Here is a 14,587-nt window from a genome sequence, read left to right on the forward strand (position 1 = left end):
ACTACATGTATTTAACACCTTTAGTTACTTAAGAGATGTGGATGAATGATGTGAAATATAATCAAGTGTTAAATCAGACTTTAGTTCCACCTGGAGTAAATCCACAAGCTACCCTGCAGTATACAAAGTCATTCAAACTAGCTGCACCTTTACCAGCTTTGAGAACACTTTCATGATCAATCATTATAAAACATATCATATATATTATTCTGAAATGGACCAATCTGCACAATGACTACTTTCACTGTCGCTACTTTCACTATATTTTGATGATAATACTTTTATACTTTCACTTGAGGAACATTTTGAATGCAGGACTTTTACTGTAACAGAGTATTCCTACACTCTGGTACTTCTACTTTTACTCAAGTACAAGATCTGAGTACTTCTACTTTTACTCAAGAACAAGATCTGAGTACTTCTACTTTTACTCAAGAACAAGATCTGAGTACTTCTACTTTTACTCAAGTGCAAGATCTGAGTACTTCTACTTTTACTCAAGTACAAGATCTGAGTACTTCTACTTTTACTCAAGTACAAGATCTGAGTACTTCTACTTTTACTCAAGTACATGATCTGAGTACTTCTACTTTTACTCAAGTACAAGATCTGAGTACTTCTTCCTCCTCTACATAATCAAATATTAGTTTTTGCCATGAAGTACTTAGTAAAAGTAATCATTAAAACTACATCCAAAGACAGTATAGTGAGGAAGGAGTGCACACACAGGTTGTTGACATGCCTCCTAAACTGAATTATAAGACCTGCACCTTTTATATATTAAAATATATTACATAATATAATGAAATCAGTCAGTGTTGACAATGATAATACCCACCATACCATCTTCTTGTAGATTTTAAAAGCAGGTAGAGGTGGAGCGCAGGAGGGAGCGGTAAAGGGGGAGTATGATGAGGAGGAGAGGAGCCAAAAGAAGGAACAACTTACTGTAATCATAGTCATGTTCAATCAGACACCTGCTATTAAGTTGATAAATACACTTTTCCCAGTGTGAGTCCGGATACACTGAGTACCCCTAAGGCACTGTTCTGCTCTTTAACTACCTCCTCCGCCTGGCTTCTTCACTCTCTTCCCATTAACTCGCATTTCACCCAGTCTCACAAGATGTCCCGAAATCCATCCCTTACAGGGCGCCGTGTGATTGACTAAATGCCGTACTCGACGGTGAGAACATATTTGGTGAGTGCCGTCTCCGAGTGAAAGGGTTAGGGATTCAGGGACATTTTTAGTCCATTAGTAAGTACTACTTTGTCCTTTTTTCCCTTTCGTGCTTACGGTAATAAGAAAAAATGGGAGCGGGAGTGTGTGTGTGTGTGTGTGTGTGTGTGTGTGTGTGTGTGTGTGTGTGTGTGTGTTGCGGGGGGAGGTTGTTGAGCAGGGAGGGTGCACAGACAAAGCTTGCCTCCTTAATCTCTCGTCTCGCCTTTTCAGCTCCAGTCGGTGCCCACATGCTGGTGCCGGGGCCAAGAGGAGGCCCCCTGCAGAGAGTCTTACTCAGCACGGTGTCATGGCCGCCACGACACCTGATAAGCATTAAGTACAGGCTGTGATACCTAAGTGTTATTATTGTTGTTTATTTATTCTATGTGCCCTTAGTGTTTTACAGTCACTACAGCTCGTCTGCAGTCAGATGAAGCAGCCATGTGCAGGGTTGCGTGTCCTTAGGATGATTTAAATCGCACACCTGAAGTTGTAGTATACACAAAATAACTTGTAGTATTTTTGGAGCTCCTGGCAGTCTGCCTCGGGCGTGATCACAGTCCATGGGGCTTTAAATATGTTCAATAACAAGAGCATCATTTGCAAGCATCTCATTTTCGAAATAAAGTCAAAAACATGTTTAAATCGAATTCCTCCCTCAGTAAAGAAGCCTCCTATGATCAGCAGTGTATCAATATTATAGTTGGGTTGTCTAAACTCCTTGCACTAATATTATGAATGTTCCAAAGAATGAGCAAAACAAGCAGCGTGGTTTAAAAGCAGCCAGACTTCCCAACGTTATTGAAATCCAAACTCTCTTTGAAACGTGAATATCCTGTGTACATTGTCCCCCGAAAAATATTTTCCCTAAGTTCCCCCGAGCCTCAAAAGAAAATTCATAACTTTGCGGTCAAAGTTCAAAACCATCCCCGGCTCGAACATCTTTAAAAAAAAAAAAAAGTGGCATATACAATTCCCCCCCCTCTTAAAACTGCACATGTCACTGATTGAGTTGCAAACGGGCTGGGAAGAGATGCGTCGGAGGGGGGTCTTTCTCTCCGTGTCTCTCTCCCATCCCTCTCTCTATCTATCGGCTGAGTGGAATTCATCATCTGTTGCGAGGGCGCGGCGCATGATAAGCATGCCGGGCCGCTATATCACCGGGAGTGAATGAACGACCTCACTTTGACCCGACCAGGGGAGGAAAACACATGTTCTGCTGGTCCTGGCTGCCTGGCTACCTGCAGAGAGGGTTGGGAATTCCTCCAGCAGGAGGGATGGAGGAGGAGGAGGAAGAGAGTCGGTCTCCATGTGTCTGCGTCACATTCATTTAGAGAGGATGTTTGCATATTGTCCTTTTGTAAGACATGGGGTGTTTAAAGGGTCAAATATCTAAGTTAGGAGATGAATTGGGTGAGAAATCACAAAGCAAAAATGAAGTTGGCGTTCCCTTGATCTTGTAACAATGTGTGAGAGTGTTAACCTCCAACAGTAGACTAATAACGTTTAACATGTCGTTATAAAGTCTATATCTGCTCACACTCCAGCACTGAGCGTCCTGCAGCGCGCGCTATGGCTTCCTATTGTTTTTTTATGACGTGTAAAACATTTTTCCACTCAAATCCACGGGGAATGGGAACTCTCTGTCCACCATCAATCCAGAATCGGTTTCCATACTTTCTCCACCCGTGTTCCAATGAAACGCAGACCTGGGTTTCATTATGGCGACTCCATATGTTTGCGTGTATCGTTTTGTGTGTCAGCTACACTTAAAACCTAAGGCCATCCAGGGTGCAAATATGTGCACCCTTGTTGCTGCACACATGCATACAGTTTTCTGCTCATGTTGCAATGCATGTGCACGTGATACCGTGGCATTTTGTGAGTGTTTCACGCACACCGAGAGGCGCTGTTAGCAGCACCACCGGAGCTCATAAAGCGCTGCTACCCGACTGTGTTTCCAGTGTCAGACTGTTACAAACCGTGGAGCCTCGTGTCTGGACATGGAGCCGGAGAATGTGCAGGAGGCGGCATGTGGCAGTGGGGGTATGGATGGCTGAGGGAGGGCGTGGTCAGCGGGTAAAAAGAGGCCGGTTCCTGTTGCCGGGCTGTGGGATGAACGGTGGAAAGAAGAGGCTGCTGGAGGAGGTCCACGGCGCCCCTTTATTTACTTTGACCCCAGGTCTGCGGGGGTCCAGGGGGGGGGGGGCACATGCCAAACTCCCCAGGCGGGCAGAGCGGCCCTGCCCTCGCTCTCACCTCGCTGCCCCCCCCCCCCCTGTCTCCAGTTAGATATATGTGTGTGTTTGGGGCCCATCATGCCTCTTCTCTGCTCCGAAACTTGCTCTGAAATACGGTGTGGATAAGAGTCTGAAAAACCTTCCTCCCAATGTTTCTGCACATGGAAAGTATTCTTTGTAGTACAATAATATTGATTTGTATTGGGGTGTAATGTAATGTACACCACAATAGTAAGTTGTATCACATTTAAATATACTTAATTTAAGCTCACTGTATCTTTTTATTAAGAAAAGTGTCTTTTTTTTCTCAAAACATACATTATTTGTCTCTGATTTCTTGCCTTTCTCCACGCACTAATATATGATTTATTTTAAAGCTTATCTAAAATAGCTCGGGGGGTTATTCTTAGACAAATTAATTCCTCCGTCACAAGCAACAAGACGCATTAAACTTTAATCTTAAATAAACGTGACACGTGTTATTTGAGGATGCAATTTTATAAATGCGTAGAACTAATTGGTAAATTATGCACAGGCCTCATCAATCGCTTCCTTAATAAAATCACAATTAGAAGCAGAAATGGAGGATGATAAGGGGGAAAGGAGAAAGAGCAGTGGCTCTTAAGATGTTAATTATTCTAATGAGGCAGAGTGTACCTGCCTGATGTCAATGTCATCTCAGTAGTAATTATTACCATGGTAATGCTATTGCCATGGTGAATCAGAGTGTGATTTATTTAGTTAAAGCAATTAGGCGATCTGATTAGAAATACAAAAATAAATGCAAATTTAAGCAGATTTTTCACTTTTATTGGCCCTTTTCTATTTTTTAGTGCACATTCCTCTCAGCCACCTTTGACACGACCCTCCGCAGTCCCAGCCTTAACGGCGGCATTTAAATATTTCAATTAGAAAACAGCACATTTGGGCTTTTTTTAGATTGTTATTGTCAAAAAGAGGCTCAGGGAAATAAATGAAGAGAAAACCGTACCTGGAAGCAATCATCTCGGATCTGCATTTAATGGAAAACCAATTCTAGTAGTATTATTTAAATACATACATATATCTTCTAGCCTAATGTTGACATCATGCACTTCTCAGTATCGAGGGATTCGGAGTGGAGGAGTCTTGTTTAGCGAGGGGACGGTTAATTGATTGTCAAATCATGTTTTAGTGTGGAGGGTAACTGAGATCACTCCGGGGCAAATATGTCCCGGGTAACGCGGTGCCCTCCTGCCCGGAGAGCGCAGCGGAGTCAGCCGCCGCACAGTGGCAGCGCTCAAAGTGTCACCCCGAGATGACAGTCATATTCCATTACAGCTATCGCTCAATATCCTCACGCAGGGCAAATTATAGCATTTCAACAGAGCAGAAAGTAACAAAGGAAAAGCCATATGGATGTAGAATAAACTGGAATTAATTTGCATGGACTTCATAACCCTGTGTGGATTTTATCTTGATTTCACGGTTGCATTTACACTCTACTAGGAATAAAAGGGGGGTTGGGGGGGAGTTCAAAAATCAGAAAATAGACATGTTTTGTGTCGAGAGTCACATGCTGGGACATATTGAATGACCATTACTCCGCTGAACACCGCTTTGCCATTGAAAGCTGACGCCAGTGACCAAATCCATCCAATTCCAGTGGTTGTGAGCACCCAGGAAGCATTGGACTTCTATGGGGACGCGAATGAAGCTGCTGGGCATCCGGTGAATTTCAGCTCCATCTTGTTTCTCGCCGAAAGGCTCCGGCGTGGGCCTGCGGTTGCCAGGCGCCTCCTGAGGTGACTCTATCAGAGCCAGTCAAGCCTGAAATCAATCACTCACACCCATCAAAGGCTGCCCTGCACCGCCATTGTGACGGAGCCATCTGGGCCCCTGCACACTGTCTACATTCATCTCGAGGAACTATATGTGCATTCCTGCTCGGGTGTGTGTGTGTATATCTGTGTGTTTGCTTTGTGATTGCAGTGATAGAGAGCATTATCAGGTATGGTATCCTCACAGTGAAGCTCAAATCAAAGATGGCTCGCCTGCTACAGACTGCCATGAACATTAAGGGGGTTAAAAAAAACATACATCCCTCCAAAACCAGTCATTAGACGGGCACAAAAGATGACATCCTCCACCCAGAGATCCAGCTCTTACCTCTGGCCCTCAAAGCAGGCTAAACCAGTACAAACACTCTTTCATGACCATTACACTTCTCAACATACTAATGCATAGTTGAAATATTTGCCATTGTTTGTGCATCAGTGTCAGTATGTGCCAACTGTGTACATGTAGTACATTTCAGTAAATGTCCTAGCCATGACAATATCGTATCGTAAATGAAAAAAGAGTATAACTGAATGCAGGAGGAAGCAGTGGCATGCATCCATCACATGCTCCACCTGTCCTCTACATGATTCTCCTGCACGGCATCATCTGCTCGGACTAGTGTTCCTGAGCGGAGGTCTTCCTCCTTTGGCCCCTGCTCTCTGGTCAGTCTCTACACTCTCAGTGCCGAGTGCTAACTGCCCAGCTGTGTGTGTGTGGTGTGTGTGTGTGTGTGGTGTGTTGTGTGTGTGTGGTGTGTGTGTGTGTGTGTGTGTTGTGTGTTGTGGTGTGTGTGTGTGTGTGTTGGTGTGTGTGTGTGTGTGTGTGTGGTGTGTGTTGTGTGTGTGTGTGTGTGGTGTGTGTGTGTGGTGTGTGTGTTGTGTGTGTGTGTGTGTGTGTGTGTGTGTGTGTGTTGCCATTGGAGGGCAGTAGAGCACCAGCACATCCATCTCTATCAAAGTGGCCCCTGCAGCCCCCAGAGAGAGTGAAGCAGTACTTAGAGGCATGTTGGGGGCTTGGAGACAGGCGGGGGAAATGTGGACAGGTCAGGCAGCGTTGGACTCCATGTTCACTATACTCAGCTTTATATATAGAAGGGGGAAATAAATACACAATACACCTCTAAACAAAATCTGGAGAAAATAGTGGCAATTAATGCTGCTAAAAACAGACTAATTTACATAATATTAGCATTTAGCCATAGGCTGCATATGTTAACGTATGTGTAATAATATCATCATACTGTTTATAATTGTCATCAATATATGCAAATGTAAAGAAGCTGTCACAAAACATGATTTAATTTCTCTCTTAACTCTCAGGTTTCAAAGCATATCCCTCCTCATCGTAAAGTTAGAATGTATTTCCTTTAAGCAAATAACTGTCAGTTCTGCAGAAGGACATGTAAGGTCAGCTCAGCCATTCACATCGATGCGGTCGTCTAAAAGCCTTTTAGTAAGAGAGAAAGTCAGAGGTACTTTCACCATTTGTGCCTGGACATACACCCTGTAATCCCTTCTTCAATACTAGTTCAATACTGTAAGGATATGGCGGCAATATCCATCAGCCTCACTGCCGCATGTATTATTCAAATCCCCTCATATGCATTTGGCCGGTAATCTACCTTAATTTAAAATGAGCCTTAAACCCCCTTTAATACTGTAATACAGACACACTGTTATGTGAGACTGAAACTCATTCTTTGAATCTCCAATAGCTGTTAGAAATGTAATAAGACAAATTATGCATTTACTTCTTCAAAGTCATTTACAAGTTTGTCGTTTTTTGCCCTTTGTGCTTGTCATTTCTCTGTAAAATGAAGACTTTTCAGGTCACAGTGATGCTTCGTAGTATAAAGAGGACATGTTTAGAATAATATGCATGTATTTCAATAATGTTTACAGCTTATTCCTGCAAAATAATTGTTTTAAGGGCCATTAATTGTGGCCCAAAAAAATGTATTTCTTATGCAGTTTTCTCATTTAAACAGTATTTTTAAGCTATAACACGTTTTTACAGATTGCATATTTAATTGCTGCATTAAAATAATAAAAGAAAGCACATTTACAAAAACATTTAACATGGTTGGATTAAATCAGAATAACTGTCAGTACTTGTAAGTAAGCATTTCAAAAATGGATTTATATGAAAACACAAATTTAACAACCTCACATCGAGCACATTTCCCCTACATTTAAGTACCTCTTCAAACAAACCAGGCTGCAAACTTTCCTCTCAGGAAGAAAACACATGTTCCCTGTTTTCTGCTTTCACATTAACGTCCATGTTCTCTCCGTGCCATTTAGTCGCAGAGCTGGGATGCCCCGGTCCCGAGTGCAATGTCCCAGACCTTGGCCGGCTCTTTTATGTAAACACAAACTCCTCGCTGTGAAGGGGTCCCATAGTTAAGAATTCCACTTAGAGAGCACGCTGCCGCGATACGGCACTCTCATGTTCCTGCTCCACGCTTTAAAGCCCCTTCATGTAGCTCTAAATGTAGACCCAATACCCCAAAGGCTGGGTATAAGTACAAACAATTCAACACAAAGTTTGTATCATTTTATTCATTTGTAAAAAATAACAAAATCGATTCAATGGCTTTGTAAATACAGCAAAATGAAAATGGAAAAACTGTTGACCAAAATGTGAACATGTATGTTTAATGAGCTGAATCTGAAATAAAAATGTATTCAATCCATGCATAAAAACACATTAGATTGCAAGCCGAGTTTTAAATACATAGTCAATATTTACTACATACAACTAGGAAATATCAAAGAGAGATTATATCGCTTTTAAACTGTGTATATAAATTAATTAGCACAGTGAGAAGTGCTTTAAAATGTGTGTATTCACATCTTTCATTTCTGCTCTGTCAAATATTCCTACATGTGTTGAATATGCACATTTTTAATTCCACTTACGTCACAGCAACTTAGGACACATCTCAGTAAATCCATCCATTTTATTTTTGCAGGATCTTGCACCTTAAATATATATGAATAATATATCTTTCACTCTTATACTTGTAGTTTGAGTCGCAGAGCAGTTGTGTCAGGGTGTGTTGTGTGATAGATTCTGTGCCAGCTTCAGCAGGAGACAGAACTTTGCATGATGACGGCAGCATTTTCCAAAACATGTTTACAAGTGCCAGAGGGCGAAAAAGGACCTTTTTATTTCCCTCCTGCTAATTGTTTGATTTCCTGTTGCCGCTGGAGAGCTGGGGGACTGTGGGGGAACAGAAGAGGGTCCAGGTTGGCACAGGAGCTTCACACACACTCTCTTCATTTGTCTGAAACGCTGAGATGGCTTCAGGCTAGCTGCTCTCTCTGGAGCTTTGTAGAAATACCACACAGTGACATCTGACGTTGTCTGTCTACTCATCCTGGGCTTTTATACCCCTCCACCATCTCAAGCTGTTACTGACACCTTTGCAGTGCCTGTCAGTGTTTGTTTTGCCGCCCTCACCTCACTAATAAGCTGAAGACATAGGGAGGAAATCGCTGAAATGCTTCATCATAAATCTTTGCACGTTTTAGCCTCCATACTGGACTGTCATTGTGTCTATGTGGGGCTTAGTTTGCATAGAGATACGATCCCCTCGTCCCAGACTGATCCCAGTTCTCACTCCAGCAGGTGGTGGGCTTTAAAACTTCTTGTTTGTAAGCTGCCGTGGGAGAGATGACACATTTACGAGGAGCAGCGCAGGCCAAACAGTCAGGGAAGATTCCCCCTGCTCGTGGCGTGCAGCGCTGTGCAATGCATTGTGGGCCGCATAGTGCGCTGGACTCACCTACCACTGTTCACCCACACAGGGCTATTCTCATGTAGATGTATGTTAATCAGGACACAAGGAGATTGTTTTAATCGGATTGTTGGTTTTTGCTTTGTTTTGCTCTGCCTCCAGAACATGGGAGTGCATCAGGAACAAAAAGCACCATTGTCAGGTGGCAGTAAGCCAGTAATTCCTCGCGCAGCTTTTTGACGTTAGCACAATCCCCGCAGACAGACAGATTCTCTGCGGGGACCTCCACGGTGATCGGGCTTCTGTGCAATCTCACCCTTGAACCTGGGTGCTGTCCCTTTGAATTAACTTTAGGAGAGGCGGCAGAGTTTGGGGCTGCTCCATCTCACGCTTTGGAAAAGGAGCTGTGAAAGGGCATAGGTGAGGAAGTTATGAAAAGTGATTGTTTTCTGGCTCAAATTAGGATCCATCACACTGTATTTATATAGCACTATCATACAAAAAGGTAACACAAAGTGATTCACAAAACCAAACCATACTACCCTCCCTTCCCAGATCATAAATACCAAGGAACAGATCACTTCCTGATTGATTCAAACACCTAAAGTCAATATAAGGCACACGACAAAGTTAACATCCAATCAAAACACAACTTCTTCTAACATCTGCAATAAACTGTTAACAGCATTATTAAGATGCCACTTTAGGATAATTGTCACAATTACTTCCTTAACGAGACATTAAAGCCTAAAGCAAACTCCAGACACATACTGTTGGAGCAGGGCGTGCTCAAATAATGCTTAATAACCTAAATGTGTGTTTGCATCATAATAAAATGCTATAATAACACAGATTGAAGTAGATTAAACCCCAAAGTTAATATACATTTTGTGAAATTGCATTACAGCATCATATGTGGTTGTGGGGGGGGGGGGCTGTCAGTGACTGACTTGTGTCGGCGCCTTGGGTTTTGTGACGGATGCCCGTGCCAGTGCGTCTCCGGCTGCCAGCAGGCCTTTAATCCCTCCTAATGGGGGTTGTCATCTCACCGCTAATTTAAATGCTCCAACCACGGAGCTCCCCCACCTGGCTGAGCTAATCCCAGTGCGAAGGGCCCCTTCCCCACAGCTAGCCTCCTCGTTCTGGGGCCCAGGGGCCCGGGGGCCTCGCCACCCTCCTACACAACAACAGCATCTTTCAATCATCTCTCCCTGATTGTATTAATCTTATCTGTGTTTAATTACATTTTTTAAGATTATTGCTGTATGCCATCTTTGCACACTGTGGGGGCCGCAGAGGGCTGCTCATTTCACATGCATTTTCATTTGGGCACAAATCCCCATCAAAGACTGCCAGAAATTATAGGAGAGCCATTTTTTTTCATGGTTGGGGGAGTTTGTAAACTTGTTCCTATAGCCGGAAGTCATGCAGTGTATCGTCTGGAGAGCATTGTCTTGGACATACAAACACTTCACAGGTATTATATTTAATATACATAAAGATCTATTGGTTCAAAAGCTATTCACATCCTCTTTTTTTAAGTAAATAGTGTTACAATAGTCCATCATGATATAGTCCTGAATGTGCATGTGTCAGAACAATGTGCTTTAACAGGGGGTCCGCGGGGTCTTAAAAAGTATTAAAAGTTGATCAATCAATTTAGCGAAAATGAAGGCTATTAAACGGCATTTTCCAAGGTATTACATTTTGTAGCTTGTTTTTAATAAGTATATAAATTGTCCAAAGAGGTTGTATTCTACAGTCTGCCTGAATGTAATCATTGCGTAGGTGTGTAGTGTGATTCTGTGTAGTTTATTTATGGCATCCCGTTGGATTTGACGTCATCTGAACAGGACATCGCACGCTCACTGCTTGATAGCGCGCGAAGGTCCGTTTACGCCGGTTGTTAAACAACATCGTTACGGGGAAATGCAAGTCTGCGTCCAAATGGTTGGAAGATAAGGAGGAAGGACAATCAATACTGTATATAGTCAATGTGAGGTAAAGTGTGTCGCCAAGGTAACCGGTTAAAACTCAAAGTGGCGATGAGGTCTTAAAATGTATGGAAAGGGTCTTAAAAAAGGTCTTAAAAGGTTTTACATTTGACTTCAGGATTCCTGCATATACCCTGTTTAAGTAAGAAAAGTATAAATATCTGTAATCAAGATATTTGGCCCCTTAATATGTATGTTTTGTGGAGATGGCTTTTCAGAGAGGCCATTTTAATTATATATATATATATATATATATATATATATATATATATATATATTATACTACAATATAATAATGTTAGATTATTCAGTAATAGTGTTACATTTCATAAACTCATACCGATATGTTTTTTTGTACAATAAACCTTATTTATGGGAAAATGTCACATTCATAAGAAGGAAACCACATTTAGCACACTTAGCTAGAATTAAAGAAAAATGACACCACTTTTAAAAATAGTAAGAATAAGAAGGGATTTGAGAACATTTTAATTTGAATTATTTTTTGTTATTTTATAATTAATTTCTTCTTTGATAATATCATTTTTTGTTTTTTTTATGTTTACCTGTATACCCCCCATTATTATGTATATAATGTATGCATTTCTTTAGATTCAAAAGTCCATATATTCTGACACTCATAAAGTTTTGCATGTCAAATAATACCTAGCAACGTCTCCAGTATACAAACCTGTAAAATGAAAGCATTTAATATCCATGTATTATTATATATGTAGTTTAAGTGCTGTTAGTGACTGCCACCACAAAGTGAGCATGATGCATTCAGGGTCTACATGTCATTCAGGTGCTTTATTCAATATCCAGGGCTCTGTCTTGTACCAACGGTGAGTAACTGTGTGTATTATTTCCACCTGGAGAAAGGGGACAATAGTTGAAGGAAAACAGAAGATCCTTACTTTGTGAGGGGGTTAAAGGGCTGCAGGGCGCTGGGGGTTTCTCCAGCAGGTGTGTTTAATTAACCAGCGGCTAATTCTCTCACGTTAGAGCGCCATGCCTCCAGACTTCCTCTTGACATGTCGGTGAAGACGGTCCGGCATTAACGGTAACTAACAGGTGTTTGTGCATCAACCACGTCAGGATTCCTCGTGCCTAATGACGGCTGCCAGTGATTGCAATCAGAGATACGTTGTGATGTTTTACCGGAAAACAATCAGCCATCTGGTCAAATGAGGAGAATTTGTTTGATTGCAAAACTCTTGGCAATGGACCTAGACCTATTGATAGAAATGATTGAGTTATGTGTTGTTATAAATAACTAGTAACACTCACTGATGCAGTTTACCACATCTGAGGTTGTTGTAGCAGATTATTTACACACAGTAGCTTTGAAATCTGCCTTCAAACTAGCACATTCATCTGTAATGGTGTTATGCTGTGACTGTAAGGCTTGTAGCAATCAGCAGGACCTTGTGTACCACTTTAATATGGAAAGGGGGGGTGACGGCGGGCACACACAGAGCCTGTTGATGATTTTTTTTTTACGTGCATATTTGTGGCTGTGATCTGAGCTTGAATGGGTGTTTTTCTTGCGTTAAATGCTGGTGTGAATACATGGAGACGAGGGCCGGAGGGCGTCTGTTTAGAAGCTCTCTGAACCCGGGATCCACCGCCCGACAGGGGGCCGCGCAGATAATTATTAAAACATTTTCCCGAAGAAAAGATTGGACGTTCAAAAGGTGCTGCACCTGAAAAAGACGTGACACCGAGCGCGGCTACATCACATAAGATTACATGCACATTATTGTTAACGCTTCAAGTGGTGCTGTAAAATAAATGTGACGGAAAGCTTCGGCTCATTTGAATAATTTCCAGAGAGTGTGAAGACAGATATGAGGCTTGTTCCAAACGGGACAAAGGGATGAGACTTGGCAGCACATGAACATCGTTTGACTTCAATCATCCCCGTTTAATCACAGAGCAGAAACCTGTGATTTCAGATGTTCACGTGCATTTGATCCGTAGATGTGTGTGTTCTTGTTAAGTGGTTGTGTTATCAAAGGTAGTCGTCTCCAACACTGATTGGGCAAACCATCCCCACACCTTAGCCCACCAATCCACGTTACTATCATTGTTCTGGAGGTCCACAAACTCGTGTTATGGGTACATCTCTGAGCGCTCGCAGGGTCTTTGTAGCCGTCGCGGATCAGATCACTTCTGAAGCTCCATTACCAGCCGTGATGCCCTAACACTGGAAGACGAGCCCTATAATGAGTCCCTCCAACAAAGAGCCACTGATAAAAGGATTAACTAATTAAATTAACAGAGTAAAGTACTTTATAACTGTTAATTATGTGGTTCCCTTGGCTGCTCTGGGCCACTAGCACCCTTTGTTTGGAAAGCCCCTTGTCTGTACTAATTGACCTCTGGGGAGCTTTTGGTGTGTGTGTGTGTGCGTGGGTGTATGTGTGTGTGTGTGTGTGTGTGTGTGCGTGGGTGTATGTGTGTGTGTGTGTGTGTGTGTGCGTGGGTGTATGTGTGTGTGTGTGTGCATTGGAGGGTGCTTTCCACAATCAAATGGCACGTATAAACAAACTGACAATTTACTTTGGTGTAGAGTGACACTTTGTAGGACGCGGGGACACTTGCTCAAATGACCTTGAATGCACCACCAGAGAATAGAGCCTCTCTCAAGCATCGGGGCCCCATAGAGGCCTCTGTGAGGGGGGGGGCCACTATCTTTCACATTGAGACGACACTCTGAAGTGAAAGCAGAAGTCGTTTTGTAGACATAGAGATGGCATAAAATCACAGAACCAACGCCCAATAGATGGAGAAACTATTTAAAGCTTTGTTGTTAATACACCCAGTTTTTTTTAAACATCACAACGAGGCTTAAGTAGATACAGAGGTGGAAAGTATTGAAGTACAAATTCTTTGTTACTGTACTTAAGTAGATTTATACTTTACATTTTTAACAGAGATACCTGTACTTTGTACTTCTTACATTTTCAAAACACGCGTTAGTTTTAATCTGCATTTGGTGGCGTGATCATTTTGCACCTATTTCAATCTGATGTCATACAGAGAAGACGATCAGTGCATGTATGAGAGTGACAGTGATAGTATTACCATTTGAAATAAATACATTTTCTATGAATATAAAGTGAGGTCCAGTTACCAGCTTGACTCTATAAAACAGTTAGCAAGTACATCTCAAAGCCCACTACTTGAGTATTTTTAAACACGAGTATCTGTACTTCTACTCGAGTGAAGGACGCGTGCACTCTGCGTAGATACCCTTTCATCCTCCCATCTAATCACATTATTAACCTCCGTGGCTGCAGTCAAAAGGCAGTTAGATGTGACCTTGTCTCCTTTCCCGCTCCACCTTCTCCCAGTCCTTCCTCTAACCCCGTCTCTTCCTCCAACGGGCCACCAAAATCCTAATGACGTCCTTGACAAGTGATCCATCAGTTGGCAATTACAACATCTGTCGCCACGACAAAGATGGCTCCGGCTCTCTCTTTTGGGGCAACTCTTCCCCCTCGATTATGTCTGGGGTTTGGGGTTTGGGGGGGGTCGTGTGGGTCTGATGGAGGGGGAGTTGG

The sequence above is a fragment of the Trematomus bernacchii genome, unplaced genomic scaffold (genome assembly GCF_902827165.1).
Source record: "Trematomus bernacchii unplaced genomic scaffold, fTreBer1.1, whole genome shotgun sequence".
NCBI lineage: Eukaryota > Metazoa > Chordata > Actinopteri > Perciformes > Nototheniidae > Trematomus > Trematomus bernacchii.